At 32.4% G+C, this 22,729-nt stretch overlaps 1 long non-coding RNA gene across 3 annotated transcripts in view; it reads right to left on the reverse strand.

The window, feature by feature from the left end:
- Positions 1 to 9,916: 9,916 nt before the first annotated feature.
- LOC102157053 overlaps positions 9,917 to 22,729 on the reverse strand; it is a 103,904-nt gene continuing 91,091 nt past the window's right edge. For 2 of the 3 annotated variants that reach the window (XR_005353064.1, XR_005353066.1), the window contains 3 exons: positions 15,694 to 15,784; positions 13,149 to 13,252; positions 9,917 to 11,778 (listed from right to left, as the gene is read on the reverse strand). This is a non-coding gene — a long non-coding RNA (uncharacterized LOC102157053). The remainder of the gene's footprint in view (positions 11,779 to 13,148; positions 13,253 to 15,693; positions 15,785 to 22,729) is intronic. The other variant, XR_005353065.1, reaches the window with a different exon arrangement.

Genomic DNA, 22,729 nt, shown 5'->3' on the forward strand with positions numbered 1-22,729 from the left:
CACATTATTTTTTTCTCTTAATAGGAACTGTAATTACACCTCATTCATCCCACAAATAGTTATTGAGCACTTAAAAAGTGTCAGCCATGGTTTCATGTACCGGCATTCCAGTGGTAAACAAGGTAGGAAAAGACATCATTTATTCTCAAGGAACACAAATGCTCATCTGGCTGAGTTCATGGAGGTGGTACCAGACAATGGGCTGAGCACTTCTGGAGAATCATCTTTTTCTATTTTTTTTTTTTTCAAAATAGAAACAACCTAAATGTTTTGATGATGATACAAACAGGGTCATTAAAAAACAAAATTCCGAAGAATCACTTAGGGAAAGACTTTTAATCACCTGTATTTCCACCAGTTAGAAGTAGCCCCTGTTATGGTTCTGGTACATAGTTTTACACACACACACACACACACACACACACACACACACACGCTCTTCAGTCTTTCCAGGAGTTAATCAAATGTACTATTTCTTTCTTTAAAAAAAAAAAAAAAAAAAAAGATTTTATTTATTTATTTAAAAGAGAGAGACAGAGTGAGAGAGAGAGCAAACACGAGGGGCAGGGAGGAGGGGTGAGAAGAGGGAGACAGAGAAGCAGACTGCCTACCAAGCAGTGAGCTAGATGTGGGGCTTGATCCCAGGACCCCAAGATCATGATCTGAGCTGAAGGCAGATGCTTAACCAACTGAGCTACCTAGGCACCCCTCAAATGTATTATTTCTTAATTTAATCTTAAATTTCCCAGATTTCAGTTGTTGGGGTATTTAAAATGTCATAATGTTTTTATATTTAATATATTTAAATAAGACTATTTACTGTTTATTAGTTAAATAATTTTAGTTTATATAGACTTGCATCTCAGCATATGAAAAGGTAAATGTTTTCTCTTTACTTTCAATAAGCTGTTATTTATGCATTGATTTACTGCTTTTAGTAGTATTTGGGATATAGCTTTGATTTATTTCTGTCTAATATAAGTATTAAAATTATTTTTAAGATTTTATTTATTTCCTTCTTCCTTCCTTCCTTCCTTCCTTCCTTCCTTCCTTCCTTCCTTCCTTCCTTCCTTCCTTCCTCATGACAAGCACACAGAAGGAGGCAGAGAAATAGAGGGAAAAGGGAGAAACTTTAGTGTAGGACTTCAGTCATATAACATAACATTTATGAGATCCACCCATATTGTTGCAGGTATCAATTTTTTTTTCTGGAATGGTATTCAATTTTATACTCCAAATTTTCATTCATTCACTGTTAATAAACACTTGGATTGTTTCCATTTTTTAATAATTTTGAATAAAAATTCTAGGAACTTAAAACTCCCAGTCTTTGTGTTAATATAAACATATATTTTAAATTATATCTTTTTGTTACATTTAGTTCTGTGATATATTTAGAGTTGACTTTTGAGTATCGTATGAGGTCAGGTGTGCAGTTCATATTTTGGCATATGATAAGCCCATTGCCCCAGCATCATTTGTTGAAAGGATTATCTTTTTCCTATTGAATTAGCTTGGTATCCTTGCTGAAAATCAATTGACTACATTTATTTGGGTCTGTTCAGAGACTTTCAGCTTTCTTTAACTGAGGTAAACCTTTATACCTTTATAACTGAGGTATACCTTTATCCCATGCCAATACCATGCCATCTGATTTTTTCTTTTTTCTTTTTTACCATGCTATCTTAATTAATGGAGCTCTCCTGTAAATCTTGAAATCAAATCATCTGATTTCTCCAACTTAATGATTTTTTAAAATTTTTGTCTAAGTCTATTGAAGTTCCATATAAATTTATAAAGCATTTGGCGAGGTACACAAAATATCCTACCACAATTCTGATTGAATCTATAGGTGAATTTATGCAAAATTAACAACCATGTTAAATATACTAACTCGGATGCCTGGGTGGCTCAGTGGTTGAGTACCTGCCTTTGGCTCAGGGTGTAATCCTGGAGTCCCGGGATCAAGTCCTACACTGGGTTACCTGCATGGAGCCTGCTTCTCCCTCTGCCTATGTCTCTGCCTCTCTCTCTCTCTCTGTGTCTCTCATGAATAAATAAAATATTTAAAAAAATTTCTAACCATGAACACAGTATATTTCTCCATTATTTAGCTCACCTTTATTTTCTCTCAGGAGTATTTTATAGTTTAACTGTACAGAACTTGCACATATTTAGTAAAATTTATCTTTAAGTTCTTTGTGCTTGATGATATTTTAGTTCTTTTCCGAATTTTGAATTATTCTTTCTTAGTATTCAGAAATATAGTTAACTTCTTAACAAATGACTTGTTCTTTAAAACATATGGATTCAGATTTCCTATTACTCTAAAATAGTAAACTCAATTTGGTAAAATTATATATTACTAATAATTAATTCATTTAATCTATCAGCATTTGCTACAGTAGCCACAGGAAACTAATACACTGCCTTTCTTATCCTTCCTATGCTCGTAAAACATAATAAATTCAACACACTTTTCAGAAATCTGGGTAAGTATAATAGCAGAACATTCATTAATCATGCAAATAAATGTTAAAGTGTGATAAATCATGCAAATTAAAATTCATATTAGTGAAGAAAATATTAGTGATAGAGAAACAAATTTATCAAAGTAGAAATATATTTTTAATTTAAGTGGTTTCCATTAATTTTCTATGTAATAATTTAGCAAAAATATTTTATACATCAATACTTTTCCCTTCATACAATCTTAATTTTAAAGAAATTATTTTAATTTGGACCCCAATAATTGAATATTTTCCTTGATATAATTAACTTGTATTAAGAAATTTTAAGGCTAAGAATAAAAAAATGCCAGCCTTCTTTATTTACAGTTAGCTATGAAGTATGAATATTTAAAAGTGGCAAGTTAACATATATATAAAAACACTAATTCAAATCATGGCTATCGTCCAAACTTAAATGGTCTAGCTCATTTCAAAGGAAATTTACATTAGCATTTAAGGACTAAAATTTATTTGGTAGTAATATTACATAAGTTGGCATTTCAAAAATTATCATAAATATAAAATCACAATATGTCTTATATGTATATAAATATATAAATACTTTTGTTGTAAATTCTAAAAGAAAAACTAAGGGAATTTTCTTGCTAAGAATATAAGGAGATCATTTTATTTTTAAGGAATTTAAAACAGCATAAATATATGAAAATGAAAATTTGTGAATCCGATTTATTTCTTTAGCAAGTACTTACAAATCTCCTTCTATGTGACAAACTCTGTTGGCTGTTGGTGGAGACACATTAGTGAAACAAACAGAGCAAGTGCCTGTTCTCATTGTGTTTACATTGCTGTGAATTACACAGTCAAAATGAATTTTTTGTGTTTTAAATCATAGTTTTGAAAATTTAATTTACTTCACTGAGAAATCATTTAAAATGTAATCTCTGAAGATAGTTTTTTTCACCTAATATAATTATATATTTTCTTCAAGAAAAGTGAGATTCTTTTAAAAATTCCTTTATATTGTATGAATGACCACTAGATCACTCATTGGTCACATATTTGATTTTTCTGCACTAAGCCCTAATTCAACCTACCTGGAAATAATTACTTTCAGAGATATGACTGACATAAGTGCAAAGCAGTATCACTGAGCTGAAATCAAGTGAAGGATAAAGATGCTCTTCCACCAGATGCTCTAGGGGAGAACCAGTTTCTTAAATCTTCTGGTATCTACCATCATTCCTTTGTTTGTGGTATTCATTCTCTCCCTTGTCGGTTAAGCTGCCTTCTGTGATGGTAAATTTTATGTCTCAAGTTGGCTATACCATTATCTCTGGTACACTGTGATAGCCAGACATTTGGTCAAATACATCTGTAAGTCACTTTGAAGGTATTTTTAGGATGAGGTTAAGTTGCTTCAAAGGCATTTTTAACATTTACATCAGTTAATGAGGAAAGCAGATGACCTACCATCACATGGGTGGCCTTCATCCAATCAATTAGATGAAAGCCTTAAGAGAAAGACTGACTTCTCCCAAGAAAGTGAGAATTCTGACAGCAGACTGCCTTCGGACTCTAGCTACAACATCGAAACTTCCCTGGATCTCTAGCCTGCCACTGTACATTGCAGACTTTGGACTTGCCTACATATATTTTTTATCCTGAATATCCTGGGTTACCCTGGATACCTAGGTGAATCCTACATATAATCACATGTATCCTGAAAGAGTTAGAGGGAGACAGAAGAGGAAGAGATGTTGTTAATCAGTTTCCTAACTCAAGATCCTTAACTTAATTGTATGTATCTGCAATACTCTTTTTATGTTGTATAAGGTACACAGGTTCCAGGGATCAGCGCTTGGATATCTTTTGGGGAGCCATTATTCAGCCTACTACACATAGACTTGAAATGTCTACCTTTTTAAGAAATAGTAATAGTATCTGCATCAAACAAGTGGAGAATGGAAACTGGCACATTAGCTCTGCACAAAAAATATTTAAATTATAACAGCAGGCTTAATAATCTGTTCCTCAATCTTTTAGGTCTACTGATGTGTATGCAAATCTCATGATAATTTTAAATATTTCAATTGCTTTTTGATATATTCAGAAAAATGAGAATATGAAAGGCAAAAATATGAAGGTTTTTAAGGTATTCTTAAGGAGTATTACCAATTATGAATATAAGCTTTTATTTGCTGTATTTCTTATATTTTATAAGAAATACCTAAAATATTTAAATTTTATGTAGGTGGACATGAATAGTTAAATCAGTTACATTTTATAAGAAGGTTATTTAATGGAACACATGAAAAGCATTCGTGGATTTTTCTATAAAAATTTTTTTGAGTAAGAAAGAGATCCTAAAAAAATCACAAACAAAAGTACTGGTTAAGTGGTAGTGGGTGAGTTGATGACAATGAATGGTACACAATCATCCTGACAGCAAGATCTGAGTCGAAAAGAGGTTAATTGGAAAATGCAAATAGCAACAGGAAACATAAGTCACCTCCATTCTTCAGTGATTTCCTTGCGAAGCCCTCTCTCCTCAGCCTAGCTGCCACAGATTCTTAAAAGAACAGAGGAACAAAAATGAAGACTATCCTTGTTTCAGTCCTATTCATTTTGTAAAAGTGCCATTTCCGTTAAACAGGTGTTTGAAGGAAAGTAACTATTTTGCATTTTGTGCATGCATAATGTTCTGCCATAATCATTTCATCTGAAAACTTAGATTAAATATTTTAATAATGTCATATTCTCTAGGTTCAGGGCTTTATTAAATATTCTATTTAATAATTGTCAGGTGTTCTTTAATGCATTTGTCTCTTCTTTGTGTGGTCAAGTAACACTATGATGCATTTAAAATCTTAATTATTTGTAAAATAGTAGGAGTGAAGTAAAAAATTGGCTGGTTAGATATAAATCAATTGTTGTTGTGGCTCTTTATTTCCTAAGAACTGTATTTCATTCTGTTTTGTGTTTCTATGCTTGGTTTGTTTTTTATTTTTCAAAAGCCTGAAAACTTGTTGTTAAATCATTTAATCATTTATACATCTTAAAGGATTTGTAAAACCTAGAGCCGTGACTTGTAATTAGCAATGCTTTAAAAAAAAAAAAAAAGGTTAGAGGATGGTGGATTTCTGGTAGGCAAGATAGGCAAAAAGTCAATTTCATTTGCTTTTGGCAATTCTAAGCACAACATTTAAAAATGGATCTTAAATAAATTATATTATTATCTATATAGTTTGTTGAACAAAAGGAAAACATATTAATAGGACACGCTATGTACTATTATTTAAATATTCTATAAAGTAAAGCAAAAGAGAATTTCGTGTAGAATTAATTAATAACGCTATTACAACAAAAAAGTCAATTTACTCCTTCAACCGTAGCATATTTCTGTCAAGCCTCTTACTGAGTCCCATAAAAGATTATGGGGAAGATGAGACAACAATGATAAGCTTATTCATTACCTCTGAAAAGCTGATCTAAGTAAAACAGATATCTAGATCAAATAATACAATGAATTCACTATATTACACTCTTGTGATTTGTGAACAGTCTAAATGTTTTGTATTAACATTTAAATTTGTTAAGCTTAATATTGAAAATGAAATTTCTACTTTTATTATGTTTCAGATTTAGAAAGCAATATTCAGAGCAGTTTAAATTATATCTGTTGGACAGCCTGGTACAACTTCTCTTAAATTCTAACCAAAATGCCTATAAAGACAAAACAAGAGCTGGGCTCTCACATCTTTACCCCAAACAAAGACTGCCACAGCCCAGCAACAGAATGGAAGAGGATCCTCCTGGTTGCTTTAAATTCCATGAGCTTAAATTTTGTGATACAAGCTGTGATCCACTCGTGGATTTTCATGCGAAACAAAAGAGACCTATCATCCAGAAAGAAAACAAAAGGCATTCAATCCATTCCACCTTGTTTGTTACTTTGGTTCAAAGACTTTTAGTCTTTAAGAACCAAACCCTGGGCATTCATCCATGCTTTCTACCTGCATACAGACATGTGGTGAGAGATAAGTATCTGTTCATTCTTTCTCCCTCCATTCAAAGAAGAAAGCCTTCAGAAATAATTGGACATAAAGAAACAGATTGGGAGATACTGACATGTTTGAGGTAATTCAAGTTTCCACACCACTAGAAATGAAGCTAAAAAAACAAACTAACAACAACAACAACAACAACAACAAAAACAAAAACAAGGATGCCTGGGTAGCTCATTGGTTGGGCACCTGCCTTCGGCTCAGGGCATGATCCTGGAGACCCGGGATCGAGTCCCGCATCGGGCTCCCTGAATGGAGCCTACTTCTCTCTCTGCCTGTGTCTCTGCCTCTCTCTCTCTCTCTCAGTCTGTGTCTCTCATGAATAGATAAATAAATCTTTTAAAAAATAAGAATAAGGAAAATAAACAAAAATCAAAACAGAATACAGATGAATAGATGTTGCTATTAGATCTAAAATGGGCTGTGGCCCACTCCCATTAATTTTCTGTATTTTTTTATTGATACAGAAAGGAGAAGTAACAACAAAGACAAGTAAGTAGAATTGATGTTAGTGTTTATTTGAAAAATTTGAAGTTCAAACTTTTTTTTCTTTTTCTAGAATGAGTAAATGGGAGAAGGGGATCCCTGAGTGGCTCAGCAGTTTAGCGCCTGCCTTTGGCCCAGGGCATGATCCTAGAGTCCCAAGTCCCGCATCAGGCTCCCTGAATGGAGCCTGCTTCTCCCTCTGCCTGAGTCTCTGCCTCTCTCTCTCTCTCTCTCTCTCTGTGTGTGTCTCTCATGAATACATAAATAAAATCTTAAAAAAAAAAAGAATGCGTAAATGTGGGAAAAAGAAACAATATATTTAGTTAATCTTACATATAGCTAATACTATCCCATTATGAGTTTAAAAAAAAACTGTAAAGAAATATCAGTCTACCATGAAAAGCAAGATAGGTGAGAAAAGTAAGCATGACACAACACTGAAATGTGAGATATAATTAAAGTCAGCCTCATAGACAAGTTAGAATTGGCAGAGTGGTATTTTAGATTATTAGGAAATCAAACCTAATGTCATTCAAAGTGCAGAGGATAAAAATATTAGGATAAAAACAATGAAAGCAAAAATAATAGGTATCAAGAGAGAATTGTACTTATTTTCTATTACTGAGAAGGATAATAAAACTATATAGACCAAAAGAGAATAGAATCATGAACTGTAATATTCTAAACTTTACAGAAGACATCTCAATTTTTTTTTTAGATTTTCGATGCTGATTTTTAGATACTCTAATAATATGATAGATATTGTTGTTTTTTTTATTCCATAAGGAAAACAAAACTTCCTTCAGTTAGGAAAGGTCTGTATCTTTGTGAAGTACCACAATTTGGACACAACTGATGAAAGAGATCCATTTTATTGACTTAAAGCAAAAATTCTTGCTGTTACATATTAAGAAATTACAATCATAGAAGAAAGGAATAAAGTTACAAAAGCAGACTGTCTTTAAACCTTTTATCTTAAAGCCGGGGACCCCTGGGTGGCTCAGCGGTTGAGCATCTGCCTTTGGCTCAGGTCATGATCCTGGGGTCCTGGGATCAGATCCCACATCAGCTTCTGGCATGGAGCCTGCTTCTCCCTCTGCCTGTGTCTCTGCTTCACTCTCTGTGTCTCTCATGAATGAATGAATGAATGAATGAATGAATAAAATCTTTAAAAAAACTTTTATCTTAAAGCCAAAAATGAAAAATTATTTAAAGAATATTGAGAGGGAAATTGTGATTCTAGAATTGTATAATGTAATCAAGTTGCCAGTTGTCTATGACAGGAACAAGCACGTGAAAGCTTAAACTTACCCATTTTGGAGAATAATAACAATGAAAAATAAAATATATTTGAATATACATTTTATGAAGCTGAAATTCTATTTTTCAGAATAATACAAAGTTGCTCGTAGTTAGCATAGTGCTATTTACTTTTAAGACTAAATTAAATGTGAAATAGTGTCTACAAATCTAAATAAATACAACAAAATATTTCCTGAAATGGAAACTTTATAGATTAGAAAACATTAAAATAATATCTATGTGGAATATAGACTTATGTGCATAAACTAAAGGAAATATTATTAAATGTCAAAGAAGATATAATTTGCAAAAAAAAAAAAAAAGAAATACCTTTTACATTGGCCACAGTTTCTGACTACAGTTGTTTACAAGTAGAATTTAATAACAGAGTATTAAACCTAATCTTCCCACATCTTTTTATATTTAAATACATTTTTGTAAATTTACTCAATCAGAAGAAATTGAATGTTACATTCAATTATTCAATTATGTTCAGTAATGGGCTATCCATAAAGCAACTTATGAAACATTATGAAAAAACTGTAAACTACCGTGGTCCCCAATTTATTTCCTAAGTTTACTGGTTTACAAAACACTTTTGAGTACATTTTATTTTATTTATTTATTTTGTTTTTTAAAGATTTATTTATTCATGAGAGACAGAGAGAGAGAGAGAGAGAGAGAGAGGCAGAGACACAGGCAGAGGGAGAAGCAGGCTCCATACAGGGAACCTGACGCGGGACCTGATCATGGGTCTCTAGGATTACATGGTGGGCCAAAGGCAGGCACTAAACCGCTGAGCCACCCAGAGATGCCCTTTTGAGTACATTTTGGATTTTTCTCTACTGTATAGTGGAACATAATAATACTATTTTACCTGATACAGTGGAAACACATAAAAAATAAATTATAATTCTGGGCCTAACATCAACTTTGGACCCAGAAAAGTAATGTGTATGTGGTAAAAGGTCACTATCAACAATGACAGGATTTTGCTGTGTTGATTTTTCTTTCTAAAAGTTCACAGAAGTGGTGATGGGAAAGATCTTCTGATACTGTCACCGTATTATAAATATTTGTTGTCTTTTCATTCCATAAGGAAGATAAAACTTCCTTCAGTTAGGAAGGGTCAATATAATTGCACTCTAACTGGAGCTATAAAATAAACCATACATAATTATAATTTTACGTAACTATTGACCTTGTAAAACCACTTAACCTATCTGAACTCAAACTTTCTTCGTGCATAAATAAAGGAAATCAAGCTCAGTTTCCTTTTTTATTTTGAGTTTTTTAAAGTTTGTTTTTTAAAGATAGAATCAATGAAATAACATATATGAAATAACCAAAACAGTATAAAAGTATTGTTTTATTACCAATTTATTATTAATTATTATATTATATTATAATATATTATAGTATATTATATTATAATATATTATATAATTATATATATAATAATAATATAATAATATAATAATATTATTATAATAATATAATATATAATTATAATATATTATATATATATTATATTATAATATATATTATATTATTATAGCACAAAACTGCAATTAATATTATGTTGCATTTTATATGATGAACAATGTTAGCCATTATATCAGGTGAAAATACAAGGCAAAGGATCTGGAATTTGGCCTACAAGGCCAAATTTTTATTGAATAAAACAAAAAAATAAAATTTTTATTTGAATAAAACAAAGAATGTAGGCCATTTACACCAGCAGGAAAAAAAAAATCATAATAAAGACCTATAGAAAGGGTCAGCCAAATCTGAGTTAAAAATGACCTAGATTTAGAGAAAGGAACTATGTTGGGCATATGGTGACCATGATAATGACAACTTCAGACTCACTACAGAATATAAAATGAACAAAGCTGCTGTATTTTTATATCCATACCAATGTTTTTGCAGAATACAAATCTCCCATAGGCTATCTTCACCAATGACTCAGTGTGGAAGGGATATTAAATGTACCTGTACGTGGAAGAAACATGAAGCCTTTGTCTGCCTTGTCTTCCCTTGTTTAAGGGATTCCTGGTGGCTTTTCTAAATCTTTTGTAGAGTGCTCAGCATTCTAGGATGTTTACACCCAACCTTTTCTCTCTGTTCCTTCTCTTGGGGCTGGATTTGCTTTGAGGTCTGAGAGCTGTCTCAGCCTTCACTGCCACTATCTATCCTATTTTTCTTTTGGACAGGCAATCACCCTCATAAAATCCTGACATGTTGTATTCACTCATCATCTGTATCTCAGAGGCCACCAAGTGAGAGATTAGTAGAATATAACTTTTCTAAGGAGAAAAAAATAATAATAATAAGCTTAAAATAGAAAGGAACAGAAGATTATTCAAGTTTATTCAATTATTCAAGTTGAGCATTATAGTGATGAGATAGATTCATTTTAACTAATTGAATTTTCATGATAATAACAGTAATGCATATTTATTATAGAGAACATGGAAAACAGGAAAGAGAAAAGGCCAAAAATATCAACAAGAAAGAAAAGTTGTCACTAACATTTTGATGTATTTAATTAGTCTTATTAAATGCATTTTTTAACTTAAGTTCATAGTAGAAAAAATACATTTTACTAAAAATATGTTTTAGGATTAGGCTATGGTGAAAAGCATGTAAGAATAATTGGGAAAAACAAATACTGTGCCTGCAGTGAGGGTTTTTATGACATTGTTAATTTTTCAAATTTCATTAGGAAGGTTTAATATTATTTTATTCTTTGTAGAAGATTCTATAATCATAATCATAGTAGAAATGTACAAAATTGAAAGATGGGATTGATAGAAAAATCTGCCCTTTATATCTCATGAGCTCTGAGGAAAAACTTTATAATGGATATTAAAATTAATTCCACTTTCAACTGCGAGGGATAGTAGGTACAAGTTCACAGAGCTAAGTATCATAGAAGTGTTAGATGTTTCGTTGGTAAAATGATGACATTAGTTTCAAATGATGAACTGTCAAGGGCCACCCCACAAAAATAATTTAAAGGTATGCTTAAGAAATACAGTACTCCTCCCTTATATACTGGACATACATTCCAAAACCTCCAGTGGATGGCTGAAACTGTGGATAGTACTGAACTCTGTATCTTTGTATGTTTTTCCTACATATACATACCTATGATAATGTTTAATTTATAAATTAGGCACAGTAGATTAACAACTATCTATAAAACAGAAAATCATAACAATACACTATAATAAAAATTATGTGAATGTGCCCTCTCTCTCTCTCTCTCTCTCTCTCTCTCAATATCTTATGGTATCTCTTCTTGTGGTGATGTGAGATGATAAAACTCCTATGTGATGGGATGACATGAGATGAATGGTGCAGGTATCGTGATGTTAGGCTGCTGTAGACCTTCTGACTACATACATCAGAAGGAGAATCATCTTCTTCCAGATCATGGGTATCTGAAACTGCAGAAAGCAAAATCATGGATGAGTGGGAATCTAACTAAATAGGGATCTAGATTCATTTTAAGTATGCATATGACTATTAATATGCTATAGATAATGTTGATTCTTGTCTTTCTCAAATAAAAGCAGTAATTCTAACTCCAATATTTTGACTGTCTTAAGAATGAATGACCTTGACTATGTTCCCTAATCACTGTACTCTTTAAATGACTCAGATAAACTGTATTAAAAACAAAACAAATATGGGCATGTGGTAACAATTTTCTGTTCTTTAGATAAAATAGGCACACAGCTGAACATTTTAGTAATGGGGAAAATTTACTTTAAAAGCGAATAACAACATTTATTAAGCACAATGAAGGATAGTATGAAAATCAATTACAATTAGAACTATAAAAATTATGCACCTTGTTCAAATAGAATAATTAATGCAAATTAGAAAATTCCTAGTGATGCCTGATTTTATTTATTCTGTGGGGGTCAGTATTATGAAGAATGTGAGCTTTTACTCTGATCTGATTCTTTCCTAAACAAGTATTTTTTCTTCTGTTATTTTGGCTTCAGAAATCATCTTTCATCCTTGAAGTGAGAGTCATAAATTTGGGGATGAATTTTAAATCCCCTCAACACTGACATCTATTGAGTCTTCTTATTTGAGAAATGAGCTTGCAGCTTGGACATGTAATAACCAAAATAAATGAATCTTGAAAACCTTTAACAGGCTTGGACATTTGGCTTTCCTCAATGTAGAAATGCCATTCCACTGATTAAGCACAAACAAGGAATATGAAAAAATAAATAGTTTTCGCTAATACTCTAAATGTAAAATCTTCATTATTTGAAAATATGGCACATTACTAACTTTGCCCTCTGTAGCTTCTACTTTTTGTTATATTGGGTTCTTGACTCTAAGGGTGTTTTTTTTCTTTTTGATTTGTAAAATGCCATTTATCTATTTTTTCCCCACATGTAAGCAGAAATAACTCCACTAGTTAATTTAACAGAGGGGGTTTAATAAAGACCTGGTTAAACGAGTGTAAGAAGACCAAAAATTCATTTAGAGTCCTGAGATAACACAGAGTAAGGCTGCAGGGATAGTGGACCCTCTATGGGGAATAAATATCCCAGAAACTGGGGCTTTTTTAAGAACCAGAACATGAAAACAGGTTCCCATAAGGTTGAGGTCCAGGTGTCTGAGAACAGAGAACTGCCTCATTTCACAGGATGTTTGGTGAGAAAAGTTCTGCATGTTTTCTAGCCCTAACACTAGAACTGAATGCTGCCAGGGGTGGTGGGGGAAGGGACGGGGGAGAAGTACTTGCTGACAAGTGTTGAACACAAACAGAACAGAGTTCACCCCCTTCCCTCACCTTGCCTTCCAATCTCTGATGGGCAGGTAGACAAGAGGGAAAGGAGAAATCCAATGTTCAGAGTGCCAGCCCCAACATCATATAGTCCCAAGAATAGATTTGAGCTAAAAGACAATGGTTTGATAACTTTATCCAACTCGTTTGAATTATTACAATTATTATTCACTGTTCAAAGTAATAAAGCACATCATTTTTCTGCTCAGGCTTCAGTGAAATAGATCTTTCTCAGTCACACTTGTTATTTCAGAATTTCCATTAATCTGCACTAGAGCTACTCGCTAAATTATACCTAAGACTTTTTTTTTTACAACATTTATCTTTTTATTTATTTATTTTCGTCCTAACTTAAAACAGATGAAAAAATGTGGCTCCATGCCATTAAATTTGGAAGCTTATGCTGTGTTTCCTGGGTATTCGTTTTTCCCTCTGGCATGCAAACACGCACTTTCAAGCTTTTACCTATTGGCAAATATCACAAAGTATAAAACCTAGGTGAAAAAATAGATTCTGCCCCGAGAGAAAAACTGAGATTGGTGCCTTCTCTTCATTAGTGTCACTCATATTAATTCTGACCTTCAAAATTCTTGATTCGCCTGCTTACACCTTGGTATTCATCCGCTGGTTTTCCTGTCTGAAGACTAGCTCTCTACCTTTATGGTACTTAAAGGAGTATTTTCTTGCATGAGTTCCCTTGGAACTTCAGAATTCCACCCTCCCCTTTTTTGTCTACCAACCTTCTGTATAGTCACTTTATTCCAGGTCTCTCTTGCTCGTACTCACTTCTCTGTAACCCTAGTGGGAAAGGCCCATTTGCTTCCCACTCAATCAGGCAGGTGTTTGATTGCTCCCTTAGCACTTCAAGTAGCTATTTTTGTATAAGATTTTTTCCCCATTTACTCCTACTTGCTGATGTATCTCTTACCTTGTGGAAAAGCAGGAAGACAAGGACATTTAAATCATTATAATACTGCTAAGGTACATAAAACAACTGAGAATTCTTTCCTTACTCAAAAATAAATCTCTTCTTGTTTTTCATGGAGAAGAAGCAACATATTCTCTATCAGTTATTGAATGTAGGAGCCATTGATGATTTAATTAAAGTAAGACCACAGCAATAAACATTTTAATTTATGCATGTTTTTGTAGTAGTATTAGCAATTATTATTCTAGCCTTTTTTCATTTTACTTAACTTGCTATCACTGGTTTCACTTGCTTTTATTTATGACAGAAACTTCATCAGAAGACAAGATTTTAAACAAATGGAGAGTAACTTCTCTGTATGCCTGTTTGTGTATGTGCTATTTGTATGACTTGTATCAAATAATACAAATTATACACCTATTCATCTTCTATATATTATACATCATACATACACAAATGATAATACATATTATACATCTAATACAGTGTAGTACATTTGCACTGTGCTCATTTTTAGTTTGCTTTGTGCTCTGTAGATAAGCTACAGATATTATTTATTTACAAATGCTTACTAGATGAATTAACTTATGGAACTTACAAATATATAGTGTTATGCTGTCTCTGGATTTTTAAAGCATTATGAAATGTAGCAGCCATTGATCATGCATCATGGTCCAAACAAGCAGAGGGCTTAATACTCAGGGAATGGAAAATCTCTGTTCTAAATATTAAACTAGAATTCATCTCTCCTCTCTCTATTGCCACAGAATACCTTTAGCCCCTTGTAAACCATTTTCACTTTTCTGAACTTGATTTACATTCTCTTGTTTAGTAGCCTTTTCCTCCATCCTTTTATAAGCCCTTTTTTCCTTTTTTTTTAAAAGATTTGCTTATTTATTTATTTATTTATTTATTTACTTACTTACTTATTTACTTATTTACTTATTTAGACACACAGAGAGAGGCAGAGACACAGGCAGAGGGAGAAACAGGCTCCATGTAGGGAGCCATATGTGGGACTGGATCCTGTGACTCCATGATTATGCCCTGAGCCGAAAGTGAATGGTTAACCACTGAGCCACCCAGGAGTCTCATTGTAAGCTCTTTCAAGGCAAGGATCATGTCTGATATTTTAAGTCCCTGCAATTTCTAATCAATTTCCAGATACATACTCAATATTTGCTTTAGTTGCAATAAGACAAGAAGACATGACAGCATTATACTGCATCTTTAGATTTTTTTTTATACATGACTCATAGAATGCTCATACATTCTCTATCTTAGCCTAAAGTATTCATATTAGACAAAACATTGCCCATACAACTAACAAACTATTGAACCTACAGGTTATAATAGGAGGGCTTATTTAACTAATTCAGAAAATAATAAATAGCACACTATTAAATGATGGTTATAATACCCAGGTGCTGTTTTAAGCACCCTACATAAATGAATTCATTTAATTCTGAAGACAATCCCAAGAGGCAGATATTATTTCCTCAATTTACAGATGTAAAAAGGGTTTCTCTCGTGCCAAATTTCAACCCTGGAGACTGGCTTAAGAGTCCTTGCAGTTAACTATTGCATAATATTCCTTCTTTTAAAATAAATTATTTTGCTTACCACAGAATATCCAAATTGAAATAATAGCAGCATCCTTTTTATATTTGAGCATTTTAAGTAACCTTCCATTTATCTCCATTTTCAAAGATTCCTAGTTTGGAAATAAAGTGGACAGAGTTAGGAGGAAAAGTGTATCAGAGCATTAGACACTGTTGAGCTCCCTCCACCCTTGGGTGTCTTCTGTTGGGTCCTATGCCCTTAGCAATATGCAGCGAATGAAAGATTTATGACTGAAATTCTGAAAAGAAGAGTCTCTATGGTCAGCAGCCACTAGATTGGGAATTAAGCTTTCCAAATATTTTGCTTTAACTCTCACCTTGCAAAAATACCAATCCTGAATATTAATAAGCCTCTGTGAAGAACATAGACTACAGCTTGAGAAACAAAAAGGAGAGACAAGTAAGCATATTTATATCCTATGAGGAATTCCTGCAGATTTTAAATGTTTCTATAATTTCCTTTTGTGTGGTTATAAAAACAAATTAGGCTCATGTTGTTTTTATTGACTTAGAGCTTAATGGAACTGCCACTTTTCAATAGGGTTTCACATAGGTGTCCAATTAGCTATTCACTTAGACAGGAGGTTACTGCACAAATGTATGTAACCTTACCCCAGACCATTTGTTTAATGTTTCTCGCCATGTGACAGCATTTATCTGATTACTAGCAGCAAAGAAAACAGGTCATGATGACCAAAAACAACCCTTCATATGTCCTTAATAAGTGCTACTGCCATGATTCTTAGTTTTAGATATTGTACTTTGAAATGATTACTATATTGCACAGTGACTATAGGTACATATACATACACTCATATATATAGATATAGGGCAAATTATCGCTTATTTTATTTTTCCATAACAATGATATATGGTAAAATGTTGGAGGGTTTATATGGAATACTCTTTATTAATTATTTCAGATGAAAATTGTATTGCTGCTAATGGATAGACACATAATTCAATAATTAAAATTTGATACACCATTAACAATCACATAACTATATGGCTTTTAAGAAGCTGAAGCTTTCTTTTCATTTTCTTTTCTTCCTCTCTGTCTCTCTCATTCTCTATTTTTTTCTTTTCTTTAAGTATTGTATATCAACAGATAACAAATATATGAATTCGCATCCAATAAATCTATACAAGCTGTGAAATTTACTTGTATTTCTCACATTGCTGTATTTGTTGCAAGATACAAAGATTACAAGCTAGTCAAAGAAAGTCCCCATATTTATATGAACTACTGAAATCAGATTTATCACCATACATTACAATTAGCACTGAAAGCGGTCCTTGGGTGAGTTGGTTTGTTGAGAGTCTGCCTCTGGTTTCGGCTTATGTTATAAACCCATGGGTAGTGGAATGGAGCCCAGAGTGCAGCTCTGCCCTCAGCAGGGAGTCTGCTTGAGATTCTCTTCCTCTATTCCTTCCATTCAATTCCTGTCTCTCTCCCTGATAAATAAATAAATCTTTAAAAAAAATAGCACTGAAATATCCCTTACCTATGTATCATTGGGATTAAGATACTAAGAAGCATATAAAGGTTTATAGATATAGAATTACTTATCAGTAGAATAAGCAGTAAATAGATTCTTGAAAAAAGAGAAACTACATATACATGTATCTGTGGATAAATTCACACATCCATACATATACATGTTTTAACTTTTGAGAATCATGCAATTAAGTTTATGAGAGAATCTAATATTTTCTGAAACTATAATGAGACTTAGTAGTAAAGAGAGCATTCCATGTTAACTATCTATCCACAGTTTTTTCAGTAGCATGAAGGGGGGGGAAAAAAGGAAAAACAAAACATTAAGATTGTCTAGATGAGTTCCTAAGATGGAAGCCTGTGATAACAAAAATAATAACTAATTTGGAATTGTTCAAGTGCAACTATGAAGTTTTATTTGTTAATTAGATATTGTACATTGTATAAAATGTACAAAGAATGCTTTCTATAGAAATATCTATGTAGTCTCACACATCAGAGAAAATAATTTTTGATATATTATTAGACAAGTGAGTAGACTCATAGCTATTTTCAGAAATAGAACCAACTGAGCTGTAGAAATCTCATTACTTAATAAGTACAGGTCACTTATTCTTAACTCTGTCAACACCAATATCAGATATAATTATCATTTTGGTACAGAATAAATTGGCAATTATAATATCTATATTTCCTTAAATAAAAGCTGTGTTTAGGAGGTCTGCTTTAGGTATTTAAGGACTTGTTTAAACTTTAATTACTTCTTTTTAAGTTTCTATTTTGAAATTAATTACTTTTCAAAAAAGTATATAATTTGAGTTTTCTTAGAAATAAGCATAATCAAATAGGTTGAGTATGTACTTTCTTTGGAACCCTCAATTCAAAATTAAGCTTGTTGAAATGTATTGTCAGTTCCTTATCTGTATACTTCACAAAAACATGCTGATGGGCTAGAGATATAATTCAGAGCACAAAGCCAACTTTTTAAAATTCTTTTTTGTGAATTTCCCTGTGACACCCTAAAGAATAAGTAGTTATTTAAGATAGAATAATTTCAAAACACACAACTTACATTTATTTTTATTGATCAATTACGCATTTTCATTATGGAAAAAATTCAATTAGGTAAAAATATTTTAAGTCAATAGTTTTTCATTTACTTTTTTATATTTTTACTAAAAACATATAATCCCCTTCTTTCAGTCTTATATTGCAAGGTGCTACATGTTTCTAAACAAAAAATGGAATCTTGATTTTGCATGGAAGTGGAGGCAAGACACAAAGCTAGTAAGACCAGGTGATAACAAACCCAAACATTCTAAAGAGTGGTTCTAGAAAAGTACATGCCAGTCTAATTTATATGTTGACTATAAGAGCTCCTCAAAAATTGTTAGCCATAACTTTTAAACTAGTGAGACAAAAATTATGCTGAAATTAAAAAAAAACCTCAAAGCTATTACTATAGAGGAAGAAGATACTAGAAAGATGGGAAGTGTGTTATTTTTCTCCCCAGAATCTAAGAGATGGGAGCTTATAACAAAAGCAAGAATATAGCCTAGAAATAGATTACCATATGACCCAGCAACTCCATTTCTGGGTATTTACTGGAAGAAAATGAAAACACCCATTCAAAGAGATATATACACCCTTGCTCACTGCAGCAGTATTTACGATAGTCAAGGTACAGAAAGAAACAGATTGTCCTAAGCGTGCTGCAGGAAATGAATGGATAAGGAAGATGCATATATATGCATAAATATCGGATATTTACTCCACACACAGTGGAATATTACTCAGCCATAAAAGAATAAAATCTCACCATTTGAGACAACATGGATAAATCTATGGACATAGAGAATGTTATGCTAAGTGAAAAAAGTCAGACAAAGAAAAATACAATATGATTTCACTTAATATCAAACTTTAAAAACAAAACAAACCAACAAACAAAACAGAAACAGATTAATAGATACAGGAAACAAATTTGGTTGCCAGAGACGAGCAGAAATTGGGGAAAGGGGAATAATATGTGAAAGGGATTAAGAGGTACAAATTTCCAGTTGTAAAATAAGTAAGTCATGGTAATATAATATACAGAATGGGAAATTTAGTCGATAAAACTATAATAACATTTTCTGGTGACAAATGGTGAATATACTTATAGTGGTAAGCACTGGGTAATATACAGAATTGCCAAATCATGCTGTACATCTGAAACTAATGTACCTTTGTATACATTGTCTATCAACTATACTTCAATAATAAATAAAACAAATTTATAGTAAAAATAATATCAAAATTAACATTAAAATTCATCAAAAGTAATAAAAAAGGCTAACAAAGACTTCATATATAATTTAAAATGATAGAGATGAATTATATGATTCTCCAGGTCAAGTTATCAAACATAGCAATAAGATTAATGTTGAAAAGGGGATAATTTTCCCATTTTATTAATATGTTACAAGTGGTATTTTATGGTCAAATTAGGAAAGTAAATGTTATGGTAATTATAGATAAAAATGAAATGTTACTTCATAGAAAGCAAGTATAAATAAATATACCATAAACACTATTCTTTCTATTCTTTTATTTTTAAATATTTTATTTGTTAGAGAGTGAGAGAGAGAGCACCTCAGGAGCAAGGAAGGAGCAAAGGAGGAGCAAGGGGGAGGGACAGAAGGGGAGGGAGGTGCAGGCTCCCTGCTGAGTAGAGAGCAGGATGCTGGCCTTAATCCCAGGACCCTGAGACCATTACCTGAGTGGAAGACAGATACTTATCCAATTGACCCACCCACATACCCAGGCACTATTCTTGATATTAAATATCTTCCAAAAATTTCCAGTTTTAAATCATATCAAATAGTGTATAAATGACAGCACATCTCATTGTCCTGTCTCTTCTTCACATAGTGAAATATTTTCTAGCCTCCTGAATTTTTTTCATTAAAAACTGCTAACTGGTATATTTTATCAAATTTATCTATAGCAGTCAAAATTATTAATATTAAATATTTTCATACTCTAGGTTCATATATGGATTATCCTATTTTATTCCAAATTTTCAGTTATGTTTTTAACCTCTCTGTGAAAAAATATAAGACATAAGCATGGTAAAAATCTAAATTTATTTGTTTTACATATGACTAGCCAGTTGACCAGGCATTGTGTCTTGAACAGGATGATTTACATCTCCACTGATTTATAAAGCCATGTCATTCATATGCCAGGTGCCATATTTTTTACCATTGGTCTTCCATCCCTGTACTGACACTATAATTACTAGTTTTCCACAAGGAGAACAAATTATCACATTCTTGTTCTTCAAAATTGTCTCCATTACACTTGGCTCTTTGTTGCAATGCATTTGAAAACCACATTGGACTTCTAGTTTACCTTTGAAAGACTGTGTCTTAGTCATCATTCTTCCAATCTGTGAATTTAGTACAACTCTCTATTTGGATTTTTTTGTACTTCAGTACACTTTCCCTCATTTTCTTTATAAAATTCTGGCACACCATTAAACTCTTTCAACAATTTTTTTTAATTTTTATTTATTTATGATAGTCACACACAGAGAGGCAAAGACATAGGCAGAGGGAGAAGCAGGCTCCATGCACCGGGAGCCCGACGTGGGATTTGATCCTGGGACTCCGGGATCGCGCCCTGGGTCAAAGGCAGGCGCTAAACCGCTGCGCCCCCCAGGGTTCCTCTTTCAACGATTTTAATAGTATGTATTTATATTCTCTCGAGTTTTCTAAGAACCATTCTGTCATCTGAAAAAATAAATGGCTTTATACTTCCTTTAATTTCTGGTGCTTCTTTATATATTTTATTCACTTGTAGAGGAATTATTACATAATGATGAGCTGCATGCATAGTATGCATAATATTCTTATTTTCACAGATTTTATGAGAATGTTTCCACACTCATAATTACTATTTCATTTGCTGTCGAATTTGACAGATGTCCTTTATTAGATTAAGGAAATTTTTTTTATTCCTCTCTTTAAATTGTTAAAAATATTTTAATCAAGAATGAAATCACAACTTTTTAGATGATCATAAGAATATGCTCCTTTAATTTATGAATATAGTGTATTATTTTAATAGATTTTTAAATGATTAATATCCACACATTTCTGAGTAAACTGCAATTGGTGCTGATATATTATTCAATGCACTTTTGTTTTATCTCAGATTTTTCATCTCTTTGTATGTTATGCTGGCTTTTTATTTTATTTTCCTATAAAGTCTTTATCAGGTTTTAGGTACTGTTTAAGGTTACACTAACTTTGTAAAATGAATCAAATAGCTTTGTTTATTTCCCAGTATCAGATTGAAAGAAATAGGGAATACCTATTGCTGGAATTTTTGAGAAAGATACGCCTGACCACTTATATTTCTGGCAAGTATTTGTAGCAAGAAGTTTTGAAATTTTTTTTTTTTAAAGCTTTAAATTTATTTATTTATTTATTTATTTATTTATTTATTTATTTATGATAGTCATCAGAGAGAGAGAGAGAGAGGCAGAGACACAGGCAGAGGGAGAAGCAGGCTCCATGCACCGGGAGCCCGATGTGGGATTTGATCCCGGGTCTCCAGGATCGCGCCCTGGGCCAAAGGCAGGCGCTAAACCGCTGCGCCACCCAGGGATCCCTGTTTTGAAATTTTTAATAGCAGATTCAGTTATCTTAAATGGCTTACATAAGCTTCACAATTTTCATTTTGATTTTATATATTGAGGTCCTTAGCTGTGTATTTTTTAAATTTCCAAACAATGTAGTTTTTTGCTATATTTGAATTGTTTTTTTTTCTTTAATTTAATGTGGTGTTGTCATAAAATATATTTTGTGTGACACTGATTTTTTGAAGCTTTATTTTTATTTATTTATTTTTTTTACTTTGGACTTAGTTTCATATACAGTCAAAAGAATACATATTGTCTATGCATTGGAAGTAAAATATGCTTCTGTCTTTGCTTACCTGTTTTTATGAGAAACGGATACCTTACTTCATGTGGCATCCATCATTTTGTACTAATTTTTTGCCAACCAATGTTTCTTATGTTCATTTTCACTTTATTTCATGTATGACTCTTAGAGGTAGCATAGGGCTGATTTTTTAAAACCAACATGGTTATCCGACGTTTTAATGGATGCATTTAATGTATTTTATTACTGACATGTTTTAAACATCTTTCTACATTATTTTGAATATAGTATTTATTATTCTATTTTGTATTCTCACTTTTTTATCCCCATATTCCATAGGATTAAATATCTTACAGCTTTTTATTTTCCTTGTGATCAAGATTTAATTTCTAGGAGGGTGGGGCAAGATGGCAGAGGGGTGGGGTCCCCAAGTCACCTGGCCCCACCAACTTACCTAGATAACTTTCAAATCATCCTGAAAACCTTCGAATTCCACCTGAGATTTAAAGAGGGAACAGCCAGAACGCTACAGAGAGAAGAGTTTGCACTTCTAACAGTTAGGAAGACGGAAAAAATAAGAATAAAAAAGAATCATGTAGGGGAGC

The sequence above is a fragment of the Canis lupus genome, chromosome 1 (genome assembly GCF_011100685.1).
Source record: "Canis lupus familiaris isolate Mischka breed German Shepherd chromosome 1, alternate assembly UU_Cfam_GSD_1.0, whole genome shotgun sequence".
In the NCBI taxonomy this organism is placed as follows: Eukaryota; Metazoa; Chordata; class Mammalia; order Carnivora; family Canidae; genus Canis; species Canis lupus.